The 21,604-nt window shown below is 33.0% G+C and overlaps 1 protein-coding gene across 4 annotated transcripts in view; it reads right to left on the bottom strand.

The window, feature by feature from the left end:
* The window catches only part of LOC114343583 (anion exchange protein 2), a 732,215-nt gene that overhangs the window by 8,446 nt on the left and 702,165 nt on the right, over positions 1–21,604 (bottom strand). The gene's annotated exons all lie outside the window — the stretch shown is intronic.

The raw sequence follows: 21,604 nt of genomic DNA, 5'->3' as shown, positions 1-21,604 counted from the left end.
AACAAATAGCTTTGTTTAATAATAAAAAAATTAATTTTTAGCAATGCAAATAATTAAAACCGGTATAATTTGACTTTCAAATGCTGTCAGCAGAATTGCTATTTTATTTTTTAATCAAAAGTTATTCTCGTTCAAAAATTGCAATTTTTCGATTTTTTGAATGTTCCACTAATGCAATCTATGCATCCTACGAAAAAACTTGCAAGAACATTTTTTGCTTAGAATTACGCAAGAAATACAAAAAAAGAATGTGTGTGTACATACTTTGTACGCACGTAAGAAGATATTCTTCTATTATATAATAGGTAATTTAAACGAAGTAAATATACTTAAAAGGTTATTTGTACTTATTTTATTTAAAAATCAAACTAACTTTCTTATCTACCACTTTCAAAAAAGAAGAATATCTTCAAAAATTATATAATAATATACTTACAATCATAAAATCTATAAAAAAAAAATAAAAAAAAAAGTCAAAAAACTTGCTTGGGGCTTGAACCCACTTCACGTCTACCACGCCGTACGAAAGTTGACGCCATTTCAAACTGCACCAAACTCTCGTATACGTCATGTGGGAATATACACAAACTAAACGTTTACACCGTAAATTTATATGAATTTAATAAAATTATTAGTTTGATTTTTGTCGAAATAAAATACAACAAAATATAGAGTAAGAAAACGATATATGAGATGAAGATTTGTAGAAAGTTTGTTCGTAATCCGATTATGTAAATTAAAGCATTGCCTACTAATAGGTAACTACATTATTTTGTTTACATTTTCCAAATAGATAGGTATTGAAACTATTAGGTATTTCCAACTGAAACATTTAGAATTACGTACCTGCGGCTTTTCAAAACTATTTAAAAAGTCACTATAATTATAAATTTGATTTTATTTCTGTCCACACATCAATAAAAACTAATATTATACAATATTTTTGTTTACCGATAGCCTCCATATTGAACAAATATTGACAGATCACTTCAAAATTTCAACACCCAATCAGAGCCCGTATAACAACTAATACCATACTGTCGGTGTGCGCATGCGCGGGGATCAATCAAATTTTACCCTCAATCGATTCGCCGCTAAAGAAGAATATCTTCAAAAATGTTTTATTTTGCAAAAAATCGATGTTATGTAATTCCTCAAGTTCTTTGTTTATAACAATCTTATCGACGTCCGGATCAACTGTTACCCAAAAAATTCGTGTTCTACGGGTCAAAATACATAAAAAAAACTTGGGTAAGTCCATCTAAATAAAGGAACCCGTAGCATCCCCTCCTGGACACAGCACTAATTTGTTTATAAGCCAAAAAATTGTTTATAACTTTAAAACATTGTTGAGGCTGCTTAAATAATTCGATTTCAATTCTGTTAAGTGCATTAGATAGGTGGAGTGCTTCTTTATATGTAAAAAAATTGACAAATCTTTGTATGTTCTAGTTTTGGTTGTGCAAGATTTTAAAAAATTTTAATTTTTTAAAAAAAGTTTAGATTGCAAAATTATTATGCAAAATCTAGTTAGTCATTTTTAATGAAATTTGGTGGACGGTTTTAGCACATTACAAAAATTTTCTAAGCGAATTAGGAAGGTTCCAAGTGTAACCTAAGTGATGGAAAAACATTGAATAAGGACAGACTTGTTTTGCCCCTTTATTTTATATTTATTGGTATTTTTCAGCAAGGGTGTTAAATTAAGACATTTTTAACCAATCGTATCTGATAGAAAATTTAATTATCTTTGTTTTATTCCTATACGACTTTGTTCCAAAATGAATCGTTTTAAAGTTGCAAAGAAAGTAGAAAAAAACGAAATTTTCTGAAATTTTTAAATATTTAATTTTTTTTTATTAATGTTCCGGGCATATTTGAGAAGGAGCAAGTCAATTATTATTAACGAAGTTATCACCTAACTTTATCCGCAAAAATCCGAATGCCACCTCTCACATCCACCTAAAAACAGATCCTTCCTGGTCTACTAGTTGTTTTGTATTTTTTTTGCAATATTTTTCATATAAAAATTAAAAATGCCATCATCAAGGATGGTCTACTAGAGCATTTCGACAGTGAAGCGAAATGAGTATATACTCCCGTATGTGAATCGGTATCAATAGGATCTTACATGTTTCGACATGACTAAGCCTTGTCAGAGACCCGGGTAGACACATATTCATAAGCAGACAGGTTAAAGAATGTCTCTTACAATTTTCCACTTCAAGTTGACAGCTACAAAAGTACCAACTACTGTGATGGCCATAAACGAAACACGACTCGTTAAAGTCGGTTTCTATCTTTTGTGCTGTATGAAATGTGAGAGAATGAATGATTTCGGCAAAAGCTTCGCCTACACTTTGATTCAATTAAAAACCAAATATATGGCGCAAGACCACAATTCGTGAAACCCTCTGTATATGAATTGGTATCAATAGGATCTTACATGTTTCAGCATATTCATGCCTCGTCAGAGATCCGGGTAGATACAAATTCATAAGCAGACAGGTCAAAGAATCTCTCTTGCAATTTCCCACTTCAATTACTCCAATAAAATAAATCTCCTCCCTCACATACATGTACCGGCACCATTAACCACCTTGTATTTCTTGTATTTCAATTTACAGAAATTGTCATTCTTGGACCACATTTTATAAAAGATATGGTGAAAACTACCTTTAAGGGAAAGTAAACAATAAAATTATTGAAAAAAAGTCGTTTATCAAGGGATGCTTAACAAAAATTCAATGTTTAAAAATATTCGAAGAAAATTCAAACATAATTTTGAAAATCATAGTCTAATTCAAAAACATTCTGAATATTAATAATGTGTGTTGCCGCCTTTGACCCTTAGGACTTCTGGAAGCCGGTTCGGCAATCTATTCATGATATACTGGATATCCGATTGGGGAATATTGGGGATACGGTGACACTCCTCTACCGCAGCCGTCTTGAGCTCTCCGAAGGATGTAGGTAGGGGCTGAACTACGGTACGGGATGTAATCAGACGATTTCGGGAGATAGGTTCACACATCCGCAAACCAGGTCAAGGCCGACATCGATGCAATACAATTCGAGATGACCGCTTTATTGTCAGCAACATGTTGAGAAATCGCTTTTGCACCGCTCCTGAAGCTCGTACGTGTCTTCTTGAGGTGAGAAATGTTAGTGTGCGTGAACGTACAATTAGAAGAAAACTGACAAAAACGTGAGGGCTTTCCGTCCAGCTTGCGCCCTACATCTGCTCCTACAACACCGTAGAGCTAGACGTGAGTATCTTAATGAGGTCGGGATTCAAGTTTTACCATCAAAAACGGATTTCAACCTCAAAAAACGGGTAAAAGCAAGAGTACCAGCACCTACATCCTTCGGAGAGCTCAAGACGGCTGCGGTAGAGAAGTGGCACAATATCCCCCATTAGGATATCATGAAGCCTTACACCTAAAGGTAGAAAGGCTTAGGACTAAGTAAGTAAGTAAGGATATCATGAATGGATTGCCGAACCGGCTACAAGAAGTTCCAAGGGCCAGAGGTGGTAACACCCATTATTAATACTTATAATTTTTTAATTAGACTATGATTTTAAAAATTATGTTTGAATTTTCTTCGAATATATTTAAACATTGAATTTTTGCTAAGCATTTACTAAAACGACTTTTATCTACTCTATGTCATATTATGTATAAGTTTTTAGTTTGTGAAAACTGTCATTATAGATAGCAGTGCGTGAAGGGTTTAAAGTGTGCGTGAAGCAACCATGTATTTTAAATGGGATTTACTTTTTCGCACTGTTTTTGACACACTTTCATATAATCAAATATCCTTAACTTTCGCGTTGTCATGGTGATGACATAATGAGCAATAAATTACAACAAAAATTTTGACAGTTTTGTGGTTTGAAAGAAATTAGGATTTTTAAATGTCAAAGTTCTAAAAATTGTAGAATAGAAATGAATTCCAGTGACGAAGAGTTACAGTTTTTTTATTTGTTTATCGTAGATAAAATATTGTATGAAACTGTGCGTGAAGTACTTTTTGCGAACTCGCTCCGTTGTCGCTCGTGCTCTAAACATCGCGTGCGTTCGCAAAAAGCATACTTCACGAACTGTTTCATAAATAACTATTTCTCAATAATTTTATTGTTTTGTTTTTCTCAATGGTAGTTTTCACCACACCTTTCATAAAACGTGGTCCAAGATTGACAATTTCTGCAAATTGAAAGAAATTCAAGGTGGGCGGTTAATTGTGCCGGTGAGTGTAATACACTGCGCCTCAGAGAAAACGAGCACCCCCCAAAATTGGTCATTTTTGATGTCTCGAATTTCCTAAACCTGTTGTCCGATTTAAGTGATTTTTTAATATGTTATAGCCTTACTCTTTAACAATATCGCTGTAATAATATTGCTCCTAGACAGGTAAATTGTCATTGTATACCAGGTGTACCAATTAAACTGTGTTTTTTCTCAAAGTTCACCACATCCTGTGGAATAATCTAGAATTTATAAAATACTACAATTAAAACCCAATTATAGCCTTAGGTTTTCTTAACATTCTATTTTTGAAGTTATACTTCTTTACGCGCGATATAAGGGTGAATTTTTATATGTTAAACCTACGATCCCGGCGCATGCGCATTATAACTTTGTTCTGATTGGATGTTCAAATGACATGCATTGTTCAAAAATTATCCAATATGGCAGCTGTAGCGCAGCTGTGGTTTGGACGGTTGACGGTTTGGTTATGTATGGTTGTTGCGTTTTAAAATTTGTGGGAAGAGAAACAACAAAGGTTGGTTAATAGTTATACTGCCTTTTTAAATAGTTTTCATATTATATTTTTGAAGTTATACTTCAAAATGTTTTAATTTATGTATTAGGTCTGGATCCCGCGTATGAAAAAAAAGTTGATTAATAGCAAGCTGAAAATGTGTTAATAGCTTAAGGGTGTCTAGTCGGATAAACTTTGATATATGGGAACACTGGAACAGGGGTAGTTTTAACTGTGGAACAGGTTAAAAATTTGGAACGGTCACACCACGAAAACGGCACATTTATTTTGTCCGACAGAACAGACTTAAACTCTTCGAACAGAGATTAAACTCTCATGCAAAAATCAGACTGCTATTTATCACCAAATGGGCGTTTTAATGAGTGGAACATGTAGAATATGTCAAATGACAGGAATTATGACAGGTGATAAATAGCAGTCTGATTTTTGCATGAGAGTTTAATCCCTGTTCGGAGAGTTTAAGTCTGTTCTGTCGGACAAAATAAATGTGCCGTTTTCGTGGTGTGACCGTTCCAAATTTTTAACCTGTTCCACAGTTAAAACTACCCCTGTTTCAGTGTTCCCATATATCAAAGTTTGTCCGACTAGACACCCTTAAGCTATTAACAAATTTTCAGCTTGCTATTAATCAACTTTTTTTTCATACGCGGGATCCAGACCTATATGTATCAGTCCAGAAAAGGTGTGGAAAGAATATATTAGTGTTTTTAAATATATTTTTCTACAAACGTGTTAAAAATGCAATTTTTAGGACTCCATAGGAGCGTTAAAAATGCTACTTTAAGGCACTAGTGCTTTAAAATTTTTAAGGCACTGCAGTTAAAAGTGAATTGTCAAATTCTGAAACGTCAAAATATTTATATTTCATTTATTAACATTAATATTAATAATACAACTTGCGCAATTTGAAAAAGGTGGTTTAAAAGTTTTTTTAAATATTTGGCATTGTTAAGTTTTGGTTAATTTTTGGTAATTATTGTTAATTTTTTGTATTTTAACTGTTAAGTAGGTATATTTATTTCGTTGAAATTATATTATAATAGAAGTATAACTTCTTACGTGAGCACAAAGTACACACACATTCTTTTTTTGATTCATTCGCATATGTTGGATAAAAAAAAGTTAGGTACTTTAACAACTAGCTATGTTCTTCATCAATACAGGGTGTTTCTAAATAAGTGCGACAAACTTTAAGGGGTAATTCTGCATAAAAAAATAATGACCGTTTGCTTTATAAACATATGTCTGCAAATGCTTCGTTTCCGAGATTCAGGATGTTGAATTTTTTCTTACAAACTGATGATTTATTTATTGCTCTAAAACTGGTTGAGATATGCAAATAAAATTTGGTAGGCTTTAAGAGATAGTTATTGCGCATTTTTTGATATGCAATTAAGAATTTTATATTCTCCATTGGCGCGCATACAGGTCATATTATTACGTGTATGCACGCCAATGGTAAATATAAAATTATTAAACCTTAAACTTTGTCGCACTTATTTAGAAACACCCTGTATTGATGAAACACATGGCTAGTTGTTAAAGTACCTAACTTTTTTTATTATCCAACATAAGCGAATGAATCATAAACAGAATGTTAAGTTAAGAAAACCTGAGGCTATAGTTGGGTTTTAATATCAGTATTGACAGTATTTTATAAATGCTAGATTATTCCACATGGTGTGGTGAACTTTGAGAAAAAAACAGTTTAATTGGTACACCCGGTATATAATGACAATTTACCTTTCTAGGAACAATATTATTATAATATTATTACAGAGATATTGTTAAAGAATAATTAGTTTTAAACAAATTAAAAAATCACTTAAATCGGACAACAGGTTTAGGAAATTCGAGACATCAAAAATGGCCAATTTTGGGGGGGTCAGTTTTCTCTGACGCGCAGTGTAAAAAACTATCATTGTAAATTTTTATATTGATCACACATGCAACCCATTCGAATTCCTTTTTAAACAGAATTCAGTTATTTCCGCTGGTAGACACGTGCTACGTAGTGGCGTTGAGTATCAATCGTTGAAAATTTCAGGAAATGTTTGTGGAACTTTCAATTCGTACTATTTATATAAAGTATCTTTAATTGGATTTATGTATGGATACGGAGCTGTCTAGTAGGTCATTCACCAAGGAAAATTCCTGAAATAGTATTTTATTATGATTTCTGGAGATTGTTTGAGAATATGGTGCGGACGACATAAGTACATATTCATCTACGAGGGATCTACTTAGTTTCTTCACATATCTGCCGTTATTTTAACGGTTCATTAAGTTTGCTTGGAAACGTATTCATTTGAGATACATACGTATAAGCAAATATCCTCTGAATTTTAAACTCGCTCTGAAAAACGATTAATTCAAAAGTCTTTTAGAAGGAAAAGCTGTTTTTACAGCGAAACATCCCAAAGTTGATGTTTTCTTTTATTAATGAACATTAATTTTCATATTAGGTAGATATGAATTTCGCAACGGTATTATTACATTTTGCTGTTATTTTCACCAAAACAGCGCAACATAAGCAACTATGGGTCTGACAACCGTTACATAATTATGACCACGAAATCATTTTAGATTTCAGACTCACCGCGAAAAGCCTATACTCCAGGTTAATAAACTAGAAATAGACCATGTTCGGGATACTCAAAGATCCAGGTAGCGGACTACTTTCTTAGTTATTGTAGACCTATAGGAAGAAAACCTACCTGTTTCCTGCCTAGAGTTGGCGTCCATTTTTTAATTATTAACAATTTAGTGCAAAAATCGCGATTTTTTTAGATTTTTTTGCATCCCATTCAAAAGCTAAATAGTTGACCTAAGATTACAAAATTTTATTTTTAGAACATTAAAAAACCTTCAAAATGCCGATTTTTTAAGTTAAAAAGATAATTTGTTGCTACTCAAACGGCAAAATAAGTGAAAATCGTTATTTGTTAATAACTTTTACTAAAACTACCCTAGAACTTTAGTGTTTCACCCAAAGTTAGGTATTGGGGTACTTAACAAACCCTCAAAATTTGAGACCGATCCATTAATTAGTTTAAGAGTTATTTTAATTGTTTATCCCAGAGACCTTTATTTTGCAATAACATAAGACAGAAAATAATGAAGATAGGGCAATTCTGCGTATGCCAAATGAAAGTAGAAAACTGATGCTGTCAAAATGTACTAAAAAAAGATAAAACAATTATCTAATACATATAGTCAAAAATCCTAATGCCAAATTTGTGAAATATTGTAGTTTATAAACATGTAGAATAACTTTAAAAATATTGTCCGTAGAAAAAATTATTTTACATATTAGAAAAGTTGGTATTTTACACGAATTTTTAAAAAGTAGTTCAATTGGTGACTAGTCGCGGTAAGTGAAGGGGGAGCTGGGAGCCGACAAATGCACGAGTTCAAAAACTAAAAAAGGCAACTTAAAACTACTATCATTTTCTATATCTCGGGATCTACTGAATATATTTTGATCGTTCTTTTTTTAATTTCTATGTAATTTTTCTGTACATTACAAATATACAATTTGTCTAGACATTTATTAATTAATAAACAGTCTAATTTGTTTAAACAATTATTGAAAAAATAATTTTTTCCCAAAAATCCATGATTTTAATCATACTATCGTTATAATCATAGAAAAAGTTAAGGTATACTTTAATAAATAAATTATCTTCAATAAATAATTATCTAATAAAAATCATTTATTTATTAAAGTGTACTTTAACTTTTTCTATGATCATTAATGATACTATGATTAAAAAAATAGATTTTTGTAAAAAAATATTTTTTCAAGAATTGTTTTAACAAATTAGACTGTTTATTAATTAATAGATTTATAAACAAAGTGCATATTTGTAATGTACGTAGAAATTACACACAAATTAAAAAAAGAAAGATCAAAATCTATTGAGTTGATCCGGAGATACAGATACAGAAAATTATATTAGTTTGAATTTGTTTTTTTGGTATTTTAACTCTGTGGATTTGTAGGTTCCTCCTAGTAATCGTTTAAACTACATTTTTGAAAAATCGTAGAGGGTGTTGTGAAAGTACAATGTTTATGCAAAAATAAAAATTGTGTTTTAAGAAAAAATACAAATCTCATTCTTTAAAATGGCATTAATGAGACTCCTTAATTATTATAAACAAATTAGCTGTGAATTAAAAAAAAACATATGGCTAACTTTGTCCTAAATGAACCCAGGTTAAATTTTTTTATTTGAAAATTCGTGTTAAAATACTGTCTTTTCGAATATATATAAAAAGATGATTTCTACGGATAACATTTTTAAAGTTATTCTAAATGTTTATAAACTACAAAATTTCAAAAATTTGGCATTAGGATTTTTGACTATATTAACTATTTTTTTATCTTTTTTTTAATACATTTTGATACTACCTTTCTTCTACTTTTATTTGGCATACTCAGAATTGCTTCATTATTTTCTGTCTTATCTTATTGCAAAATAAAGGTCTATGGGATAAACAAATATAATAACTCTTAAACTAATTAATGGATCGGTCTCAAATTTTGAAGGTTTGTTAAGTACGCTAATGCCCAACTTTGGGTGAAACACTAAAGTTCTAAGGTAGTTTTAGTAAAAGTTATTAACAAATAACGATTTTCACTTATTTTGGAGTTTGCGTAGCAACAAATTAACTTTTTAACTTTCAAAAATCGGCATTTTGAAGGTTTTTCAATGTTCTAAAAAATTGAGTTTTGTAATTTTATGTCAACTATTTAGCTTTTGAATGGAGTGCAAAAAAACGAAAAAATCGCGATTTTTGCACTACATTGTTAATAATTAAAAAACGGACGCGAACTCTAGGCAGGAAACAGGTAGGTTTTTTCCCTATAAGTCTACAATAACCCAAAATGTAGTCAGCTGCTTGGATCTTTGAGTGTTCCGAGAAAATCCTTATTACTCTGGACTAATAAGGAATAATGTCATTGATCAAGGATCATCAAGGGAAAATATAAAGGGGGACGATGCCTTAATCCTGCGTATAACGATGATTCCAACAGACTTGCTGTTTGATTTTAAATATCTGTTTCGCTGCTGTTACAGCAAAACATCTCAAAGTTGACGACGTTCTATGCAAATTAAAAAAAAGGTAATTGTGCTTTGATGTTTTGTTTTATTAATAAACATTAATTTTCATATTAAGTAGATATGAATTTCGCAACTGTATTTATTACATTTTGCTGTTATTTTGTTTCACCAAAACAACGCAAAATAAGCAACTATGGATCTGACAATCGTTACATTTACAGGTTTCAGACTCACTGCGAAAAGGCTAATGAATAATGTCATTGAGGCAAGGATCATTAAGGAAAAATACAAAGGACGGGATGTCTTGATCCCGCGTATATCGATGATTCCAACGAATTTACCGTTTGGTTTTAAACGGCGCTAATTTCCTATGCGTTAGTCTTTTGCAATTACGATAAACAACCGTTGAAAGTTTGCGGAATTAGCTTAGATTTTCCATATAATTTTCTGACATGATCTACTGGCTTTGAACCCATTTTGCTCATCAGATTAATACGGATTATGTATATTCTTCAAATATAAGGTATTTTAACACTCTTCCTATTAATCGGCTTAGCGTACTGGTTATATGTCTTCTTCTGTAATTATTAGTTCCTGTTTTCCCAATTTTTGTGTACAGATGTTATTCATCCTTCTTTATATATCTATGGTATGGTACAGGCTCTCCAGCTCTCCATTTATGTATCTGTTAAAAAAATGTGATCATTTTTACTAATCTAGTAGTGGATCCATTTTTTTGATGTTTTACAGAAAAGGAGAACGACCATCTTTTAACAGGGTTATTGCGTTTTTAACCTTTTCCTCGTCTATGATAATCGGCTATCCCAAAACCTGGAATACATTTCCTGATGAAGTACTACTTATAATCTGGTCTTGTTTACTCCAATAGTATTTTGTAATGTTTTTTCCCATTTCAATGTTGTTATGGGGTTTATTCTCATTTCTTTCTTTTTGTTTATTTTCAGATTTTTTATAAATCTCTAGGACTCTCTCTCTAGATATTCGCTCTGTAAGATATACAGGGTGTCCCGAAAAGATTGGTCACAAATCATACCGCACATTCTGGGGTCAAAAATAGTTCGATTGAACCCAACTTACCTTAGTACAAATGTGCTCATAAAAAAAGTTACAGCCCTTTGAAGTTACAAAATTAAACTCGATTTTTTTCAATATATCGAAAACTATTAGAGATTTTTTATTGAAAATGGACATGGGGCATTCTCATGGCAGGAACATCTTAAAACAAAATTATAGTGAAATCTGTCCACCCCATAAAAATGTTATGGGGGTTTTGTTCCCTTAAACCCCCCCAAACTTTTGTGTACGTTCCAATTAATTCATTATTGTGGTACCATTAGTTAAACACAATGTTTGTAAAACTTTTTGTCTCCTGGTATTTTTTAGATAAGCCAGTTTTTATCGGGATGCGGCTTCTTTTTTAATATGTTTACATAAAAAATTTATGGGGGTTTTGTTCCTTTAAACCCCCCAAATGTTTGTGTACGTTCCAATTAAACTATTATTGTGGTACCATTAGATAAACACAGTGTTTTTAAAACTATTTTGCCTCTTAGTCTTTTTTTGATAAGTCACCTTTTATCGAGATGTGGCTTCTTTTTCAAAATACATATAGCTAATAATGTATATTAAAAATAAATTTTCAGATTATTAACAGCTCTCTATAATCGTACTTAACCATATACAAATGTGGTGGATTCGACAAATATTCAAAATATCTCGATAAACATTGGCTTATCGAAAAAGTACTAAGAGGCAAAAAAGTTTTAAAAATATTGTGTTGACCTAATAGTGCAACAATAATAATTTAATTGGAACGTACACAAAAGTTTGGGGGGGGGGGTTTAAGGGAACAAAACCCCCATAAAATTTTTGATGAGGTGCACAAATTTCACTTTCATTTTTTTTTAAGATATTGCTACTATAAGAATGCCACATGTCCATTTTCAATAAAAAATCTCTAAGAGTTTTCGATATATGAAAAAAAAATCGATTTTCAGTTTGTAACTTCGATGGGCTGTAACTTTTTTTGTGTGCACTATTGTATATAGGTAAGTGAGGTTTAATCAACCTATTTTTTACCCTAGAATCTGTGGTATAATTTATGACCAATCTTTTCGGGACACCCTGTATGTGTCCAGCTCCTCTGGCATATTATGTCTTCCCAACTTTAGTTTGTGGCTTTTATTACTTCTTTTTTAAAATTAACCAATGCTTGTTTATATTTTTATTTACTTTCTTGTGTTTTATAATTTAGTTTCTAATGAGATATTTCTTGTTTATGTTTTTTCATTTCTTCTAGAATTCTAGATTATAGATGATCATTCCAACAGTACCTACATAATTTCTGAAAAGTTTGTTCCTTGCTTGTAGTACCTAAAGCTTTTTGTGCGGCTTCGTGTATTTCTTTGATTATTTATTATTGTTTTGTACAGGTTATCTATTGTCTCATGTTCATATATGTTTTCTTGTGATATAAAAATAAAACCATTTCTAATGGTCTGGTCTGGTTTTGATTTTATATTCAGCGGCGCTCTGTATAATGGTCTGGGAGCCCAAGCGGGGATTTTTGCAGTTACTCGAGCGCGTCAGATTATCATATGAGGAGAAACTTGGTACACTGTAGATGTACCTCTACCATATATTGGCTTTAAACACAGGGGAGTTCGTTAATAAGGTAAGCTAAGAACATGCAAAACAGTGTATATTTCAAAAATCTGACGATTTGTGCGGGGCGTAAAGAAATAGGTGAGTCACAAAGTTTCACAAGAAAAAAACGAATATTTCGCGAATTGGACGATAGATCTAAAAACTATAAAATGCGTGCTCAATATTTGTCAAAAATCTATCGAATGATATCAAACACGACTCCCCACGGAGAGGGGTGGGGGGTAAATTTAAGATTTTAAATACGAATCCCGCGATATTTCGCGAAATGAACATCAGATCGAAAAACTAAAAAATACACTTATTCAATATGTTTTAAAAATCTATCGAATGGCACCAAACCCCACGTAGGTGGGGTGGGGGGTTACTTTAAAATTTTAAATAGGAGCCCCCATTTTTTATTGCAGATTCGGATTCCTTAAGTAAAAATAAGTAACTTTTATTTGAAACATTTTTTCGAATTACATATTTATAAATGGCGCTATAATCGGAAAAAAAAACGATTGTTGGAAATCGAAAACTAAATTAAAAATGGAAAGTCCCGACGAAAATGGAAAACTTTACTTAACTTTTTTTGGTTTTAGAACCTACTCTTCACATTCCAATAGGTCCCCAAAGCGCTCGAGTGACTGCACATTTAGCATACTTTCGTCCCCTACTATAACACATAGATATAAAAATATTTTTACTTTCCTATCAACTGTTTTGACTACGGTATCTTTTATGTTTGTTTGGTTAATCCAATCGAATTCAAATTACATATGTATTTCCTTTTCGAATGTTATCGCTGTGGAGGAGTTAGGCCACGGAATTTAGATGTGCTTCTTTCTGTCAACAATTTCTAAAGTACATGGCAGACGGATTTAAAATTAGTCACGCTTGTATACAGATCACTTCCTGTTTACTTCTCAGAATAGGAAGGGTTTAATACAGATTACAGGGTCAATTTTTTAAAGTAATGATAGTTTGATAGTTATGTAAATTCCTGGGTTTATGGGTCTGAGGTTGATAAAATAATTCAATATGTTTCGGCGTCTTCCCATTTTCAATGAATTCTTTAATTTTTAAATTTTTTTCTTATACGCTACAGTCTACAGTTTTTTTCTTCTTCTTCTTCTTCTTCAGCCTGTTGGCATCCACTCCTGGACAAAGACCTCCCCATGAGTTCTGCACTCTTCTCTGTTTTGTGCTATTTGGCGCTAGTTTCTCCCCGTGTTTGCTTTGATGTCGTCTAGTCTAGCCATCGTTTTGTGGTCTTCCTCTACTACGACTGTGCTCGCGTGATCTCCAATGTACAATGTTTCTTGTCCACCTGTCGTTGTTTTGCCGTGCCACTTTCCTACTCAGTTCCATTTACATTTGCTTAATTCTTCCAATTACATCTTCCACCTTCGTCCTGCTTCTCACGTCCTCATGTCGTATATGTTTTCTCAGAGATACTCCCAATATAGCTCGTTCGATGGTCCTCTGTGTTGTTCTTAATCTATTGGCTAACAACTCTTTAAGTGTCACGGGCTTGTCTTCATTCCATAAGTCATAACTGGCAAGACGCTATAGTGCTGAAAGATAAAACTACAGTGATAATACCGAATACCCTTTGCTGGAAGTTTACATTAACTTGTACCATATTTCTTTAATGGCGGTAGTCTGAGCCAGATTAAGAGTTGTGTCCTCTCTTGTCAAGGCAGTTTGAAGGGCACAGGCAAAAAAGGAGATATGTCAGGTCACGGTCAAAAATTAGATAATCCCACAACCTAGTGGCAAAAAATGTCCGGGCGATACAGGGAAAAAGGGGGGATGTCAATAAACGTGGTGGACGTAGTTGACATGGAAGACGCTAAAAGCCAAGAAGAGAGAGAACAAACCAAAGAATTTCTAGTAGAGGAAGAAGACAATCCAAATCCAACAGAAGTTGCTAAAATCATAAGAAGATTAAAAGGAAGCGGAGTCCCAAAAATGAAAGACATCAGCAACATTGCATTCAAGGAACTAGGTACCGACCGAAAATGATAGTGCAGTGCAACTATACTACATCTTCAGATTTTGCTTGGAAAAAGTGCATTTGTAATGCGGACTTCAAAATCAATGAAGAATAGAATAGAATAGAATAGAATAGAATAGAAATATGCATTATTGCCATGAAAATTTTTACAATTTTATCGACAAAGCTTATAAATAGCAAAAAAAAAACAGTAACAATCCAATTTACTAAAATTACATAAATCGTCAATAAGTTAAATAAAATAAATAAATAAATCGAAGTTAAAACAGAAATAATCAATTGCAAAAATTTAAATAAATTGCAAATCCATAGTCTACCTAATAATTAATAAAAAAGGTTTAAAAGTTAAAAAGTTAAGCTGCTGCATATGACACCCAAATATAGATAAAAAAATAATAAAAATACTACTTGTGCAAAGGGTACTGTAATTTCTTAGTTATTGACTAAAATAATCTTCTACTGAATAATATGGTCTTTCAGACAGGTAGGCTTTTGTCAGTTTACGGAATTTGGGAAAAGATGGTGCAGATTTTAGTTGTAGGGGGAGATGGTTGTACATTTTTTTTGAGGAATATAAGGTCTGTTCGTACAGGAATCAGAAACTATCACTGACTATCAGCAACTGCACGACGCATGCGTGTTTCAATTGTGCGAACGCTAATATTGAAACACGCATGCGTCGTGCAGTTGCTGATAGTCAGTGATAGTTTCTGATTCCTGTACGAACAGACCTATAATATCGATTTCTTTACTAACTCCGAGGACGGGGTCGGCAAATAGACGTCAAACGTAGAATTTCTCGTGAAGTAGTGATGATTAGGTCTTGGTGGAAAGACATGTAGATGTTTACGAATTAAGCAAACAGTTTCTAAAATATACAAAGATGGAAGGGTTAAAATTCCGTGATCTTTGAAGTAACTTCTGCAGTGTGTTGTTCTTCTGAGGCCAAACAGATATCTTATAGCTCTTTTTTGTAATTTGAAAATAACATCAAATTGGGCAGCTGTACCAGAACCCCAAAAAGGAAGACCATAACGAAGATGTGACTCGAACAAAGAAAAATATGTTATTTTGGAAGATGCTAAATTGAGTTCATTCGAAACAGATCTTATAGCATAGCAGGCTGAAGAGAGTTTCTTCCGTAACAAATCGATATGGAGGGACCATTTAAGATTGCTGTCTAAAAAAATGCCAAGAAATTTTACAGAATCAACGGTACTGATCTGGCTGTTATTAAGAGGTAAGGGTTGAAGAGCTCCTTTATAAGACAATGCTACTGTTTTATCTACGTTAAACGAGAGTAAATTTGAGTCAGACCAGGTTTTTATTGTAAGTAGATCAGAAGTTATAGTAGCATGAAGAGTTGCAATATTTGAGTTGCTCCAAGTGATACTGGTATCATCAGCAAAAAGAAAGATGTTTCCATCGATTTTTAAATTAGTGATGTCATTAATAAAGATAAGGAAAAGTAGAGGACCCAATACTGAACCTTGAGGTACCCCACATACAATGTTTTTGAGACTAGAGTCTTTATCATTTGCTCTAACCAGTTGTTTCCTATCTTCCAAGTAAGATTGGAACCAATCTAAAGAAATGCCTCTAATTCCGTAGAAATTTAGTTTTTTTATCAAAATGTTGTGATTTACGCAATCAAAAGCTTTGGCATAGTCACAAAAAACGGTGGCAGTGCAAAGATTATTGTTCAGTGCTTGATATACCTCATGTAGTACAGAAAACATGGCATCAGTGGTGCATTTATTATTTAAAAAGCCGAACTGATTTTGTGATAAAATGTTTTCAACTAGAAAGGACATAAGTCGGGCTTTTATGAGTCTCTCAATAATTTTGGAGAGTACCGGTAGTAGTGCAATAGGTCTATAATTGCAGGTATTAGATATTTCACCACCCTTATGAAGAGGAATAATAATGGCTGTCTTCAGGCACTCTGGAAATTTACCTTTCTCAAAAGAATCATTAATTAGTGAGATGAGGACTTCTAACACATTTTCTGGAAGATTAGAAAAAATTTTGATCGATAGACCATCAGTACTACAGGAAGATTTGCTTTTGATACTATTAATTGTTTGGATTAGTTCAGATTTAACGACTGGTTTTATAAAGAATGAATTCGAGACATTTCTTGAATTAGGGAGATATGAAATGGGATCTTGTTGTGGCAAAATAGTTGATGTAATATTTTTACTCACATTAACAAAGTATTCATTTAGATTTTCAGGGTCTGGAAGGTAAAATGTTTGAGCAGTGTGGGTTTTATTTCGAAGATCGTTTATTATGGACCAAGTTTCTTTTGCAACACTTTTGGAGCTTCCCAGGCGGTTCTGGTAGTAGACTTTTTTAGCTGATTTTATAAGTTTAAGATAGGTTGCCCTGTACTTGATGATATATTCAGTGATAGAGACGTTGGTAGTAAATTTCTTGATATAGAGAAGAGAACGCATATTCTTGGAAGATATTCGGATACCTTTAGTATACTGAAGAATACCAGAAAGCTACAGACCAATATCCCTATTGAAATCCATTTGAAAAATATTGGAGAATAACATCTACAGAAGACTAATAAAGTACGCTGAAAGAAGAAGAATAAGTAATCAAGAAGACCAATTCGTATTCAGAATTGGAAGAAACTGCGAACTCCAACTAGCAAGAGTAGTCAGCGACACAAAGATCCGATTCAGCAGAAACCGGAAAACAGGAATGGCCATTCTCGACATCGAAAAAGCCTACGACAGAGCTAGGTTGCCTCATTATCTAGTCAATATATGCGATTTATTTATCTAGTAGAACATTTCATGTTTCATCTGATCAAAAGATATCCAGGCTACAAGAAGTCCAAGAAGGGATGCCTCAGGGCAGAATTTTATGGCCCATTTTATACAACAATTTTTGTTTCAAAGGACATCGCACACATCTTATGGAAAATATAATGTCACTCAAATTCAATAAAACTTACATGAATAGATTCGTTTCAATGTAACGGTCACTTATTATCATTGCGCCAACTCTGAATTTTCAGTAATAAGAGCAGGAATTGATATAAATTAATCTGAAATCAAATGGGTAGGTACATAAGTTAGAGAGAGAAAAAATATTTTAAGATATCCAAATTATCGGGAGTTCATAAATCTTCTAAGATTATTAAGCCTCTTACCTTGTAAATAATAAATGACAACGCACTTCCAGTGACGCACCGTAAAACAAGGGTATTTAACGCACTAATGAGAATTTAACAGAATTTTATTTAATTAACACTATTGAATTACGACTTAAATTGCATTCTACTGTGTTTTAACATTATCGATCAATTAGAAGAAAATTAGACAAATCGTTTGCTTTAGAAAGAACCAAAAGTTTTTGTCACTAGTCAACTTTATCTGGTAATTATTGTAAACTAGTAATTATTATAAAGGGTCGTTACGTTCCGCCAAATGGTTAGTTTTTGTCGAACTGTTGTTCTACTATTAACTATTTTTTTTAGTGAAAATGCAGTGTTATATTTGTGATGTTCGAGTTCGTGCTAGAGGTTTTCGTCGAGTTGAGAACTTAGATAATCTTCCACCAAGATTTCAGGAGATTGCATTGGGTCGCCGAATGAACCACAATCTACCGGAAGCCAATTTTGATATTGGGATTGTGATTCACATAAACTGCTACAGATACATCATTGAAGAAATTGAACAAGGTAATGATGATAATGTGAATGCTTGTAGATTCAAGTGTGTATTACAAAGAAATAATTTATGTTTTGTATGTGATAGAGCTAGAAATCTTGAACGTTTGTCATTAGAAGCTAGAGTAGATATCTACATGAAACGAGAGATTTTTGTAGGAAAGGGTGCTTTATGTTGCAGTGATCACATAAATGATGACAGTATGCTAGATCATAATATAATAGAGAATTTGCGTGGTAATATGCGTAATGTTAACTTAAGTCCGAAAGAAGTTTCAGAGTGGTTTCAAGCGTTACGTCTGACAGCAATTGAAAATACTACTAATCGTTTCGAGACAGACACGGGTATTCAAGAGGACGACTTCAAAACATTGACAAACTTAGGCAAAAATAATTTTCAAGATCTTTATACTTATTGCGATGAGGTCGTAGTTTATGATAGAACTAGAGTTATTACTAAAAAGGATTTAATTACATTTCTTATGAAATTAAAATACAATTTAAGTGACGATTTATTAAAAATTTTGTGCTCATATTCTAGCAGATCCAACGTTAGTCTGACAATAACTGCAGTACGTACAAGTCTTTGTCAACGATTTGTTAGAGAAAATCTGGGTTTAGAAGCAATTGGTCGCCAAGAATTTATTAGAACCCATGTTACAGATTTTGCTAACTCTTTGTACAATCCGAATCTTGACAATCCTCAAGCCATTATTTACATAGATGGAACCTATTTCAAAATTCCCAAATCGTCTAATTTTCGAAGTCTTCGCCAAACTTACTGTCTACATAAGGGTTATCATTTAATCAAACCTGTTTTAATAGTCGGACCTGACGGATATATTTTGGACGTACAAGGCCCCTATTTTTCTGATTCAAGAAATAACGATGCTGCAATTTTACAACATCACCTTGAAGATGAGGAACAAGACGAAGTAAATAACTTGCGTAACTGGCTGCAACCAAATGATATTGTAATTGTAGATAGAGGCTATCGTGATTCTATTCATTTATTAAATTATTTAGGCCTAGAATGTCATATGCCACCACTTCTACCAAGAGGACAAAGACAGTTGTCTACTGAAGATGCTAATAAAGCGCGATTAATTACTAAAACAAGATGGATAGTTGAAGCTCGGAATGGACATTTAAAAAGTATTTTTAAATTGTTTTGTGGATTAATACCGGTCCATCATGTGCCTAATATTAGAATGTTTTTAAAAATTGGGTGCAGTTTAATTAATAAATATTTTCCACCTATTCAAATGCAAGGTGCAACTGCAGAATTGACAGAAACAATGCAGGAATTGGCTGCATATGAAAATGTCGTAAAAGCTCGTGTTGAAGTTGACCGTTTGGACTTACAACGTATTCAAGACGATGCATGGGTGAATTTAGATGAACTTATTTTACCAGAATTTCCCATTTTGTCGTTACAACAGATTAGAGATTTGGCTATTGGAATCTACCAAGTAAAACTTGCACCCAATTACATTCAAGATAAATTACAGAGAGAAAACATTGAACATTTTACATTTCAAGCATTTTTAGAAGAACAGGGTCTTGCACCCAATTACATTCAAGATAAATTACAGAGAGAAAACATTGAACATTTTACATTTCAAGCACTTTTAGAAGAACAGTTTCTTCTTAGAGCTCGTGTTTACTCTAGATTTCGTCAGGCGACTAAACATCAATTATGGATAGATTTTCAACCACTCCATCTAGAAAATGACGGTGACAATATACCAATCGACGGCTACTACTGCACTTGCAAAACTGGTGCACGAACTTTTGGATGCTGTGCTCATGTTGCAAGTGTATTATGGTATCTAGGGTATGCAAGGCATGACGCAAATGTAAGGTATCCATCAACACAGTTATTACATTCTGTCTTAGACGCTCCTAATAGAGACGTGCATTTGAATCAGTAATTGTTGACTTTTTGAATACCACAACTTGGTTTTCAATTTTTTTATATATATTTTTAATAATTAATGACAACATGGATTAGGCCTAATGGGGAAACCATGCAAAAAAACGCGCCTTGCATTTTACCTCAATGGTGGTGGGGAAATGAAATGCATTATTTAATCGAAATTAGTTACAGATTTTATGTATACTTACCATACATAAATAATAAAAAATGATTAGTATTGCACAACATTTACACAGACGAACCACTCACTAATGAATGCATTATTTAATCGAAATTAGTTACAGATTTTATGTATACTTACCATACATAAATAATAAAAAATTGATTAGTATTCCACAACATTTAAACAGGCGAACCACTCACCATTGATAATTTTTAACGAACGCCTATGTAATAATTAAATATTTGGTGAGAAGTAGGAAAGTATAAATAGTTTCACTAATCCGCTTTTAGGACCCGCTGGGTTTAAGCTGCTTTGAATAGCACCCTGAGTAATAGTGATTGTATCTGACATTTTTATGAACTCCCAAAATATGATTTTGATAAGCTTTAATTGCAATTTGCGCCGTAATTAATCATAATTAAGAGTTGGCAAGAGCCATGGAGAGAGCAATGTTAGAAGTAAAATTGACAGACAAAAAGCAAAACAACTGGGTCAGAAATAGAACAAAAGTCAAAGACGCAGGTCAACATATAACCAGGCTAAAATGGAGCTTCGCAGGTCATAACGCTAGACAAACGGACAATAGGTGGAATAGCACGATACAACAATGGAGACCATGGACAGGAAAGAGAGCAAGAGGACGACCCCAGATGAGATGGGGAGACGACATTAAAAAGATAGGAGGAACGCACTGGAAACAGAAAGCACTAAACAGAAGCGAATGGAGGAAACTGGGGGAAGCCTATGTTCAGAATTGGACGAATTAAAGGGCAAAAGAAGAAGAAGAAGAGTTGGCGCAATGATAAGATTTGATCGTTAATTTAAAACGAATCTATTCGTATAAATTTTATTGAATTTGAGTGACATTATATTTTCCATAAGATGTGTGCGATGTCCTTTACTAAAAGATGCAAGAACAAGTACAGCTCTTATACGCGGACGGTACGGCAATTTACATAGCACGAAAAGAAGACAGAAGAATTTTCTAGCCACTAAAAAATTACTTAAGAAGAATTTCAGAATTCACGGATAAAAGGGAAGATCAAAATGACGCGGAAAAGCCGCATCTTTACGCAGCAACAAAATCCACCAGTAGTAGAACTCAAGATGCGAGGAAACGTCATATAATCAGAAAAATCCGTCAAGTGATTAGGAGTTTACCTCGACAGGAGGACCAGCCTCCTAACGAAAGTCAAGAAGATCCAGTTGCACCAGGCCTACGTTAGGTCGGTGATATTGTATGCAGCCCCAGTAGGGAGTCCCAGTCCAC

Source organism: Diabrotica virgifera, chromosome 5, assembly GCF_917563875.1.
Source record: "Diabrotica virgifera virgifera chromosome 5, PGI_DIABVI_V3a".
Taxonomy (NCBI): domain Eukaryota; kingdom Metazoa; phylum Arthropoda; class Insecta; order Coleoptera; family Chrysomelidae; genus Diabrotica; species Diabrotica virgifera.
The sequence above is the reverse complement of the archived record's forward strand: the minus strand, read 5'-3'. Positions and strand labels throughout refer to the sequence as shown.